The sequence below is a fragment of the Cynocephalus volans genome, chromosome 11, assembly GCF_027409185.1.
Source record: "Cynocephalus volans isolate mCynVol1 chromosome 11, mCynVol1.pri, whole genome shotgun sequence".
In the NCBI taxonomy this organism is placed as follows: domain Eukaryota; kingdom Metazoa; phylum Chordata; class Mammalia; order Dermoptera; family Cynocephalidae; genus Cynocephalus; species Cynocephalus volans.
Window position 1 is genome coordinate 35,027,656 of NC_084470.1, and position 13,206 is coordinate 35,040,861.

A 13,206-nucleotide genomic window follows, 5' to 3' on the forward strand; every position below is an offset into this window, starting at 1 on the left:
TTTCAAATACAACCTGTAACTTTTGCCTATTTTAAAAAGGAAAAAAAAATTCCTTTTTTTCCAGAGTGCTACACAACATTATCGTAATGCTGTCTTTCATTCTGTTTGGTTTATGATCTGTCAGATGCTATTAATGTGTTAATGAGACAATACAAAGCCACGTGTACACCTGAGGAGATGACCATTTGCGACTTTAAACCCTATTTAGTATAACCGCCAACCCATATAATGTTGAAACAAGCAGTAAAATTTCAAGTATTAAAGTAAGACACTGCAAAAAGGAAGAGACATAAAGAAAAACACAGTATATTTTGTGCCTTATTGTATTTTTTCATTACCCTTTCCAAAATGTGTTTCAGTTTTGAGATACAGAGTGAAATCATATGGTTTGGTCATATTTATTCATATTTAAACAATGCATTTAATTAAATGTATTAAGGATATTCTTTTCTAAAATAGCTTTAAAAAATTACAATTTACAAAAAAATATATTGCTGGTAGCATTGCAACACAGTTATTTCGGGTCAAATCGCTACAGGGAAGAAAGACTTCTCTCCTTGAGTTCTGATCTATATAGTTCTGAAATGAAGTAAAAAAAAAAAAAAAGTTTCTTCTAGAATCATAATAGTAAACTGCACTTGATCCATAGCCCCCAAGGAAGAGAAAGAAAAGTTGATGCTCAATCAATTTTAGGAAAGGCTAGCTAACATCAGAAAAACTGCAGTTTCAAAACAATCTGACATAGCAGTAGCCCTTTACTGATAAACAAAATCAAAATCTGAGTTGGAAGCCAAATAAAAATAGATTCTCCAGCTTGGTAGTACCATTAGGAAGGTTAGGATAAATTGTTGGTAAGACTAAAAAATGACATGACTATTTAAATTTATGTGTATTGTAATAATACAGGATTTACAAAAAGATGAGAATGGAAAATCTCCAGCTATGAAATTTTGGGAATAAAATTTCTAAAATCACATTCATATTAGATTATAAATAGTAAACTTTAACTCTGCATATAAATAAAGAAAATTCTAAGTTTCATATTTTAATAAACTCACATATCACTCAAATAACTAGATTGGATACAATAGAACATATGGAATACTTTTCGTCCAATGTGGATAAAATGGCATGCACAATACCTAGAGTTTGCCTTCAATATGATTGCTTTGCCTAAATTACGAATAAATTCCAGAGCAAATTGTAGTACCTCTGTTTCTGTAACTCTGTAACAATTTTGTCATGTATAAAACCATGCACTTACATAGTATTAATATAATATGTCTTTAACTACTGCATGTCTTTCATGGAACCTATGTTAACAGGAGAAAACAGCTAAGGAACTAGCTGCTTAATAGGATTTTTTAAAAATTTTAACTGAAACATATTGATTGTATGTATTTATGGGGTGCAGAGCTATATAGTTCAATACATGTATACAATGGGTGTAGTGATCAAATCAGGATGGTCAACAAATTCATCATCACAAAAATGTATCATTTTCTTTGTGATGAGAGCATTTGAGCTCCTGTCTTCTAGCTATTTGAGAACATACAATAAATTACTGTTAATTACAGATGCCTAGCAATACTGTACACCACTAGAACTTATTTTTCCTATCTAGCTGTAATTTTGTATCCATTAACCAAAGTCTCACTATCCCACTCCCCCCTCCCCTTTCTAGCCTCTAGTAACCACAATTTTACTCTCTGCTTCTGAAACTTTAACTATTTTTTTAGCTCCTATATGAGTGAGAACATGTAGTATGTATCTTCCTATGCCTGACTTATTTTACTTAACATAATGTCTTCCAGGCTCATCCTAATCAGGTCATTATGGTGAGCCCTAATCCTATATGACTGATGTCCTTATAATAAGAGGAAGTGAGTACTCAGACACTCATAAAAGACAGACCATGCAAAGACACAAGAAGAAGATTGCCAGATACAGCCAAGGACAGAGGCCACAAAGAAACCAACTCTGCTGACACCTTAATGTCAGAATTCTGGCTTCCAGAATTGTGACAAAATAAATTTCTGTTATTTAAGCCACCTAGTCTGTAGTACTTTGTTATGACAGCCCTAGCAAACTAACACAAGTATGTAGACAAAGCTAGCCATCAAGTGGCATAACTACATAAAGTGGTTCATTCTGGTAGTTATCTGAGAGCAGATGATTTCAACCAATGCAAATGCTAATTGTTATATTCATGACTTAAGCAATTAATCCTACTGTCTTTGCTTATCTAATTAGTCTTCCTTTAAGTTAATATTTGCTTAAAATTCAGAAGCGTGTGTCTTATCCTCCAGATTGTACATTTCTCAAGGATTTAAAAAGCCCAATATTTATTCATCTTTGTATGCAGGGTGCCTAGAACATAGCTGACACTCACAAAATGCTTTAAGAATGGAAGGAGCCCATGAAATAGTAAACAAGAAAATCCATTTTTGACTGAATAACAGCAGGAGCAGCAGCAGCAGAACATCAAATTGAACCTAGACAATTACGATATGAGTTACCCATTCACAATATCCACTGTCACAGTGTAAATAAGTGGTGGTCCTAGGAATCCTGTTCTGAAAAAATGTGATTTAGTAGAAAGATTGCTCGATGTGCAGCTACAAGTTATGAATTCAAGTGGAAATGCCATACTCTGAGCAAATAACCTAACTTCCCAGTTTAGTTTTTTTATGGTACTTATATAATTTTATTTTTCAAATCTTTGAATCTTTGAGACATCTGGGATTTATGTTGATGTAAAGAAAGAGGCAGGAATCTTGTATTTCTCTCCCTACTCCAAATAGTTACCTAGTTTTCCAACATCTTTTATTAAATATATCATCCCATTGATTTAATTTGTTTATTTATTTATTGTTCAGTGTACACTGGTGATATCTGCCTCTCCTACCCCACATGTACTGAACGTTTATCCTTCAAAGAGGAGAAATAAACAAGATTATGCAATTGAACATATTTTGCAAAATATCTTTTATGAGATTTGACATTTCTGGGACAAAACCCAATGTTTTACTGTTTCTCTGGCAATCCCTCATTTTAAAAAATGGAAGGCATATATGATCAAGTTGAAAGATAATAAACACGCTGGACCATAAACCATGAGGACACCTGACTTCTCACATAGTTTCTAAGGCAATATTTATGGTCTAGGTCCAACCACACTCACTGTGAGAAAGAAATGAAGAAGATTTGAAAGTGTATTGAGAACTACTAACTTCTTAAATTTCTAGGCATTGCTATTATTTTTCTTTTAATATTCTGAATTGTAGAGTAAGACACTGATCAATTAATAATATAAGATGTAACCACTCATGAAACTGTAAAATATAAGCAAAAGATTATCAAGCAAGGGTGACAAAACAATGTTCATGCAATTGTGTAAAATGTGCAATAAAGCTTGGCTATAATAAAAGTGTATCCACCTGAGTTTAACTTGATTGGTCAGGATGTAATTACAAAATATTTGGTAGAACTTTCTAAAGTTATTTCTTGTCCTATGAATTCACAATGCTCAAGCCTAGATCTTCAATACATCTATACTGTTTACCCATGACTCTAGACTAAGCTGTTTAAATGCAAGTTAATTTACCCTACTCATGGTTTAGGCTAGGAAAAAACACAACTGTTTTGACATGTCATTTTATTTATTTATGATTGTGTCCCCACTTTGCATTACCTTATGACTTTTCGCTTGGAATTGAATAATATTTTTAGAAAGGAAAAAGCAGTATGGTTTGGAAATATTGCAGTAAAAATTTCCTTGTGCAGCTCACGCTTAGATTGGCATTACCCATGTGGTATTTAAGTACTCACCCTTGAAGACAAGTTTGAATGATAATCTTAGTTTTAACTATGAAAAATATCCCCCATAATTAATGATTAAATCCAAACTATGAATATTCGGAGTACTAGTCCTAGACAAATCAATTTGCGTAAACTATTGACTTGGGGCTTGGAAAACGGCTAAACTTTTTATTCAACTAATTTTTATTGAAGACACACCATGTGCAAAATGCTAGTTCACCATATCTTCAAAGAACTTACAATTCAGTGGAGAAGATAAGCATATACTCAAGTAACAATACTCTCAGAGGTAATATATCTTATAAATAAGATAAATTTTTTTAAAAATTTCCATATGCAATTATAATTTACTTTCTGAGATGAATCCATTTACTAAAAGAGTGTCCACTTTGAATATATGAATATTGAATAATATTTTCCACTGGGTTTTGCCATGTGGGAGATATGTTCTTCTGTGATAATAAACCATAGCGAGAATTCATCACAACATTTAAAAAATATTCTTAATAATAACCAGGTGGACCCTACACCCTGCGTACTCTAAAATTATTTTGAGAAATCTAAATTATTTTACATATTATACTGATGAAGAAACTCCTTCTCCAAAAGGCTGTACAGCTTACCTAAGGTCCGAGAACTAGGACATGTTACAACACATTCACCAAACCTGCTTCTTTCTGGCTCAGCACATGTTCTTATCCACAATGCTACACTGGCATCAGCAAAAAGCAATTAGTATTTTTCACAACTGCCTATGTACCTACAATTATCTCAAAATAAAAAGGTTAATTTTAAGAAGTAATTAGCCTGATAATATAACCACTCAGGTTATAAAATAAGAATGCAGAGTAGCCAGAATTGTTTGTGTTTGCCACAAAAACAGCAATTTAACTTAGCTAGGTGAACACACTGCATTCTAAAGTCATTGAGAGTCTATCAAAGCCCTTCCCTAAAAAGCACAGCAATATAATGTTCATAAATATTTTGTTTTTAGATGACTCTTTCTTTGCATAATTACTGAAACACTTGGCCAAGCTGGCTCAAAAATACTTGAAGGGTCATTTTCCAGATACTAACATTCCAAAAATCTAAATCAGATTTTTTTATACACCAAGCTACAATAAAAGCAGTATGCTTGCCATAACTAAGTTGCTTCACATATAAATACATCAAGAACTCTATACAACTAGAGTAAGCTGAAAATTTAAGGCAAACAACCAACAATGATATGTAGTGGTATTTAATACTAAATAAATACCCACTGACACAAAGCACGTTTAAGATGAACTCTTACATCTTCAACATAGATTCCGACAGTATTCTTATGAGTTTCACAGAATTCATAATCCAAAGATCTGAATTGCTTTCCTTCCTACCAGGAAAAGAAAAAGGGGGTGGGGGTGGGGATTCAGAAATCAGGTTAAGTATGAGTGGGAGCTTTAAGCTAGTTTTCTTTCCAAATATAGAATGAAAATGTTGCCAACTTGAAGAAAAAGAAAAGAATTGCTTGTGCTCTTCTTACTGACCCTTAAGTGGAGCTTTCTTTTCTTTATCTTTTGTAACATCACCTCATATTGTTCATGTAGCCAACATAAAAGGAATGTGTTGATGTTTCCTTTTCTGAGCCAGCTGCAAACCTTTACACAGAGGCAAGAAAGAAATGATTCCACAGCACCAGGGATCTCACAGACTTTCTTCTACCCTTCAAGACTGAGAAGTCTGTAATAACTCCAAATAGTAGGTGGTTTACAAACCTTACTTTTCCTGGCATATATAAAAGTAAAACTGAAGAAGAAAAAAGTAAGAAGAAAGGTACCAATTTTTTGCTTAAAAATCTTTGACAGGAGTTCCTTCCATTCATCATCTAATAAGCTTATGAACGTGTTCAATTATGTAGGACATGAGCAGAGCTTACGAAAGCATTGCAAAGTGTTTTGACAGTTTGTATCCATTTGGGTTAGCAGAGACCCATTTTCACAATTACACGTGATCTCTGTTCCTGTGCATGACATGGTGAGACTGAGGTTTGCATTTTCCGAGGTGAGAGGTGTGATTCACAGCCCAGATGGGAGATTTGTCTTAAGATTCTTGGATTTCAAATTAACAGATTTCTTTGGATCTTTGATTTCAGTAACATAATTATTCCCTAACACATTTTTAAAGAGTGGCTTCATCTTGACCTAATGAGGACACAGCCACCATCCAGGTCTCTATAATTTCCTGTCACTAAAGATTTATGTACAAATGTCCTTGGGTTTTAAGCAAGCAATACCAAATTGTAAGCAAGTCTGAGTTTTTCATTCACTCCACAAATATCCAGTTGGTAAAAGCTGGGGGCAAACACAGTTTTCTAAAAACTGCTATTAAATGTTCTCTGTTGAAGTACCCTTTTCCATTAGTAACAGGCTCCCTTAACAACATTTTGGTCTAACTCTATAATCTGTCAGTCCTTTTCCAGTTGTTAAGAGTCACTCGTACCCATTTTAAAACTTCAGTCTCCTATTTTCAGCTGTCCTCTCTCCTTCCAGGCTCTGGAGTTCTGCATTGAGGGACATGAGGCCTCACTGAATGACACAACTTCTTTTTCTCCAGATGGCTTCTTATTCCACAGTAGGTAAGATAGGAAGGAAACAGAGGGGGAAAAATTGTTTCCTGCTGTACCAGTCTATGGAGATTTGGCTGTCTTCTCCTTGTGGTTGTTTATCCCTTGAACAACTCCACAAGCCCATGTGTGCTTATCAGTTTCTTTTTGTTGACTTCCTCTGTGTGGGCAGCACCTAAGAGGGCTGCATTTGTTACAGCCCACTCTTCCCATCTCAAGCAAATTCCTAGTGTCTGGCTACGACAAAGGCTACTGCGAGGCTAATATCTAAAATCCTGCTCACAGCGCCAATTGTCTAGCTCTTAATCCTGTTCGTGACACCAATTGTACAGCTAGGCGACCATGCTAGTTGTTGCGGCTCTTTTACCTGCCAGTAATCCTGCACCCACTCGGCCGATGGTTGAACTAGGGCTCAGTCTGGAGCTCCCAGACCCTTCAAGCCCATTCACAGACTGGGTCACAAACCCTTCATATGCCAGGCTTGGTCACCAGACCCCTCCATGCCAGGCTGGATCAACAGACCCCTCCACACAGGTCTATATGCTAGGTAACCGGCCACACGGTCCTTGGAAGCTGCAGGTCTGTAAAAACATGGCCATGCAGGGCAGGCACCCAAGGCAGTAAAACACCAGCCAAAGCAGCGCTGCCTTGCAGGTGCACTTACTCCACCCACAAACACAATGCTTACAGAACCACCCTGAACCGGCTCCGAGGCAGGGGAGTCTGACCAAATTGTTCCATTTTCCCAACACCTAGTATGCGAGGTCTGGTCTTACCTAAATTAATCAGCCCTGTCTCAGCCTCTTGCTGCTGGAATCTCCTCACCCAGTGGATGGCCCGCTATCCATGGAAACGAGGCCATCCATTCATCTGTCCATGCCAAAGAGTAGGAAATCAGGCTGTGCCCTGGCACTTCCCCTCTGAGTTCCACCACGTCTCCTGGACCAGGTCTGTGCCCGAGCAGCATCAGGTTGTCATCTAGTTCAGTGGCTCAGAAAATTTTATACAAAATACAATCCCTCCTCCCTGATTAATTATTGCAGTCTCTGTACTATTCGAAAGCCTTCCGAATGCGCAAAACACGCCCAATTTGAACTCATAGCATCCTGAGATAATTGCTTACTATGTGCCAGATCACGGCATTACAACAAACAGTAAATATGGGTATCAGTCTTATGCTATCAGGCTGTAGCACTATCTCCTGCCTTGTTACAATCATCCACTGCTCACTTCAAGATTTTAGACCCTGTCTCACGATCATTCTCTACAAAACTACTTATGTCATAATTCATGGTGATTTCAATATGCAATTAGATGGCCTTTCTAAAGCCCTGTTCTTTCATTCCTTTAACTAGAGTGATCTTATTCTCCATCCTATCTCAGCCACACACTCTCGTTTTATTTTATTTTAAATTTTTTTATTTCAATTTTTTTATTTATTACTAGCATATTCATTCTTACAAATTGTGATTTTTCTTTATGCCCTCTACCCAACCTATCACTTCCCAAACCCCTTCCCTCCTGCCCCTACATTTCTAGTATCCTTAGGTTTGCTCCCTCCTTCTGAAACTTCAACATATTGTTGTGGTCTTTTCTTTCTTTCCTTCATTCCTGCCTTCTTCCCTCCCCCGCCTTCCTTTCTTCCCTTCCTTCATTCCTAGCAGCTGGTTATGAGTGAGAACAGGTGGTATTTCTGTTTCTTTGTCTGGCTTATTTCACTTAACATAATTTTCTTGAGACTCATCCATGTTCTTGCAAATAGCAGAATTTCATTCTTTATTATGGCTGAGTATTACTCCACATGTTCTTTATCCATTCATCCATCAATGGACACTTAGGTTGGTTCCATATTTTGGCTATTGTAAATAGAGCTGCAATGAACATGGGAGTACAGATATCTCTTCGACATGATGATTTCCATTCCTTTGGATATATACCCAGTAGTGGGATTGCTGGATCATATGGTAGCTCTATCTGTAGTTGTCTGAGAAACCTCCATACTGTATCAAACTAAAAAGCTTCTGCACAGCAAAATTAACAATCAACAGAGTGGAAAGACAACCTACGGAATGGGAGAAAATATTTGCAAACTATACATCTGACAAGGGATTAATACCCAGAATATACAAAGAACTCAAACAGCTATACAGTAAAAAAATAAATAATCCAATTTAAAAATGGGCAAAGGAGATTGTAGTGGATTATGTCCCCCCAAAACTCACTTAAGCTTGAATTGTGTCCCCCAAGTTTTATGTACTAGAAACTTAGCCCCCCACTGTGACTGTTAAGAGGGTGGGAAATCCTATTATGTTGATTGAAAGGTGAGGCCTTGAAGAGGTGATTGGATTGTAGGACCATGCAATAGTGAATGGATTAAAAACAGTTGTCAGGGATGTGGTTCTGACAGCTTTAAAAGAAGAAGAGAGTCTATCTTTCTCTCTCTCTGCTCCACAGTTTTGCGATGTGATACCCTGTCGTCAATATCAACACCACCAAGGCCTTCACCAGCTATGTTCCCCGGACTTTGGACTTCCCAGCCTCAGAAACTGTAAGCAATAAACTTCGTTTTCTTTATAAATCACCCTGTTTCAGGTACTTTGATATAAGCAACAAAAATGGACTAATACAGAGATGAATAGATATTTTTCCAAAGAAGACACACAAATGGCCAAGAGGTACATGAAAAAATGCTCAGCATCACTGGTCATCAGAGAAATGCAAATCAAAACCACACTGAGATATCATCTCACCCCAGTTAGACTGGCCATTATTAAAAAGACTGAGAATAACAAATGCTGGTGTGGATGCAGGGAAAGGGGAACTCTTCTGCTGCACTGTTGGTGGGACTGTAAATTAGCACAGCCATTATGGAAAACAGTATGCAGGCTTCTCAAATACTCTCGTTTTATACCTTAATACTCTTATTAACTAAGCAAATAAGTGAATCCCTTCCAAAATCTCAAACATCCTACTTTCCAACCTCCTATCTTCACACATACACACACACACACCACACACACACACCACCTTTTAGTGCTTCTCTTTATCCTGCTGTCATTTTCCTTCTTACCCAATATAAAAACTATGGACAATCATTCTAATCACAAACACACATGCGCCCTCAACACCCTCACCTTTTTCTTGTTTTACGTTCTTTCTTGATTGGCCAAATCATAACTCTGTTAAAAATAATGCTCCACCTGCACTAGCACTCCCTTTGCTGAATATGGAAAGAGAAACACATAGTTACACTGATTATTGGGTTTTTATATTGCCTGAGTTTGAAAGCCAGATTCTCTCCCTCACCACCTCTACTTTCTAGCTGAGTCATCTTAGGCAAGCTATGCAAATTCTCTCACCTCAGTTTCTTCAGTTTCTTAACCTGTAAGATGAAGAAAATATTAGTGCATATTTCAAACAGATGCAGTAAGGATTAGATGAGTTAATTCTTGGAAAGCAGTACCTAGCACTTAGTAAGTATTGGTAAATGTTGGCTGTTATTATTGCTATTATTAAAAGTATTTTTCTGTTCTTTAAAAATACAAACTCAACCTGAGTGACACAGTCAAATACCTTATAAAAATTTAAATCTCTGAAATATGACAGAAATGTTGATATGAAGGAAATAAACAGTTTGTTTATGTTTTTAAAACCTTAAGAATAATTTAGATACCATGGTTTTAATAGTGTTACAATATCTATCATGCATGTCATCTTCAAAATAAAGTTTTTTAAAAAAATGGCTGCCTGGTTAGCTCAGTTGGTTTGAGCACAGATTTGTAACACCAAGGTCATGGGTTTGGATCCCCGCACCAGCCAGCCACCATAACATAAATAAATAAATAAATAAAGTTTCCTTCATTGTTTTTATCATTAACTTTATTTTTAAAATATAGCCAAGAACAAAGAACATAAGGAAAATGTTTAATTAATGACTTTTTATTAGAAAAAATCACCATTAACACCTTGAAGTACAATAAATAGTCTTCTATACATGTGCTGTCCAATAAGGTGTTGTGGTTATTTAATTTAAATTAAGCAAAATTTGAAATTCAGTCCTTTGGTCACACTAACCATATTACAAATGCGCAATAGCCATATGTCACTAGTGGCTACCAGACTGGAAAACACAGATATAGATCCTTACTCTCATTGCATAAAGTTCTATTGAAAAGCACTGTCTATACCCGTTTTTATACATATTTCATCATAAAATTGGATAGAGATTTGAATATATTAAACATTTGTTTATGATTCCCTGTATTTACTTACAATACAGTAAGTGTATGTCAATGTCAATAGATTTCTTCTACCACATCATATATCCTGTCATGTTGCGGGGATGTGTTTTGATATCCTTTATATGGTCTCCATCATCTTGCCAAAAGGTCGCAACTATGAACTTGTCATGAAATATTTATGAGTATTAAAATGTTTTTATTAAAAAGAAAAAATTCCCATGAGTTGATCTGTTAGAGCAAATGACATGCATATTTTTTAAGCTCTGGCTATATGTTTTCAAGTCTTTTGCAAAGACTCAGACATATTTTACATCATGCACCTACTTTCTAACATAGTTACTTGTTATGTATTCCAGTAAAATGACAGCCTGATACAGGAAAACGATGACAAAGGATATAAGAAATAAGTAGAAAATAGAAGTGTATAAAAGTGAAACAAAGTTGCAGAGGCAGCTGTTTAAGAGGACTGAAAGCAAGTGAGAACAAGAAGCCAGTGAGCTCCACGATGACTTAAAGAAGGGACCCAGAGTGAATTCAAAGAAATTCAGTAAGAAGCTAGTCAATGTTAGCAAGATAATGAAGAAAAAGATCGTCTATTTAAAAATAGAAAAGGAAAAAAATCCAAGAAAAAATTTTAAAAACCCACAAGAATATCATAACCAAATATGAAGCAAACTAACAGGTACTATGACCCTGAATCATCTATAGAATATCAGAAAAGAATATTCATTTGCCCTTGACCCAAAGACCAACTTTTAAAAACTTTTAGCATACACAGTACAACCACCTCACAAATTTAACAGTAGAGCCTGTTGACAACAAACAGCATATTTTCAGATGAGATACAGAAGCTACAACACATAAAAAACTACAGTACAGCAAATAGACTACTCAGTAAATTTCATGTGTTATTCTATAAGTAATATTTCTCTGCATAAAAGCTGGAAATACTTCCAACTTCTTTCCAAAGATCATATATGTAAGAAACATATGTAAAATAATAAAAAAACTCTTAATTTGTGTATGTATACATATGTATTAGGTCTGTGTGAGCATATGTCCATGTTTTAAATAGCTTGAGATTTACTACTTTGGGTTCCAAGGACTACCCAGAGGTGGAAATCAAGAGACCAAATCTCTCAAACACTACATAACCAAAGCATCTATGCTCATATGTGACAAACACTCTGTTTTGCCTTACTATTGAGCATCTGTGAAATGATCTATAAATGAAACAGCAAACCACATGGGAGATACATTTCAATGGCTATGGCGTGTAAAATGTTACATACAGTGTTGTTTTGAATGTCATCTTTGTGTAATTTCTCTTTTAGTATCACCTTTATTTCTTGAAGAAAGAGTTTTACATTGGGTGTTTGGAGGTGGGACAGCAGATAAGAAGAGCAGACCCAAGAGAAGCGAGAAGAAGAGAGGAGGCCGGGAGAAAAGAGGCTAAACACAATGTTGTCCTTTCTTTGTGGCTGTAGAATCACCTGTCTTCATGAGATTCTAGCCCATCTTCTGTGTTAGAATTCTGTTTCCCAATTGATCATCTTTACAGCTAATATTCCAAGAAAATGTAAAGATATGGTTGCAAATATCAGATTTTGGTAGTTAGGTAGATAGATGGACAGATAGATGGCTAGATAAAGTGGAGAATATGATGGTTTAATTCCTTAAGAAATGGGGATAGAGGAATATATAACATATGTGAGCACAAATCAAAGATAAAGCCTTTCAAATGAAGTATTTCTGAGTTTAGTCAATTCAAAGTTATTCTTTTTTTTTTTTTTTTTTTTTTTTTTTTTTGTCGTTTTTTTGTGACCGGCACTCAGCCAGTGAGTGCACCGGTCAGTCCTATATAGGATCCGAACCCGCGGCGGGAGCGTCGCCGCGCTGCCAGCGCAGCACTCTACCAAGTGCGCCACGGGCTCGGCCCCAAAGTTATTCTTAATCATACCTGCATTTAATTAAATGTATAACAAAGTAACTCTTCGATGAAATATTTAAGAGATAAAGAGATGATATAAAATAACAAGAATGAGAGGTAAGGTGGTAATAAAATCAGAGTCCACCATTAAGTGAGCAAAATATTTACTATCTAGACAATGCCCTATCTTCAACATGTATAGGAAATGACAGCAAATCACAATAGGACCTACATTATTGTGAGCATATTAATTATATAAAAAGCGCAGGAATAAGCATTAGCACATAAAAAGAAACTTCCATCATTGAGATTATCAAGAAGTTAACTTATAATTATATAGTACTTTTCCAGTATTCACACAATGCACCTTTCAAATAGAAAGAAAAATAGACCAGAGCATATCATTATCCCCAAATCTCTATGTGAACTTGAACTGTTTTTAACTTTCAGGAAGTTTGCTGAGGAGAAAATACAAACTTCAGAGTAGTCCAAAATTACAATAATACAGGTGTAAGAAATGCATATGTTTGGTTGTAAACTGATTTTCTTAGAGACTCTCTACTACCTTTCAATCAGATGCAAGAGAGCTAAATTAATATCACTAACTGCCT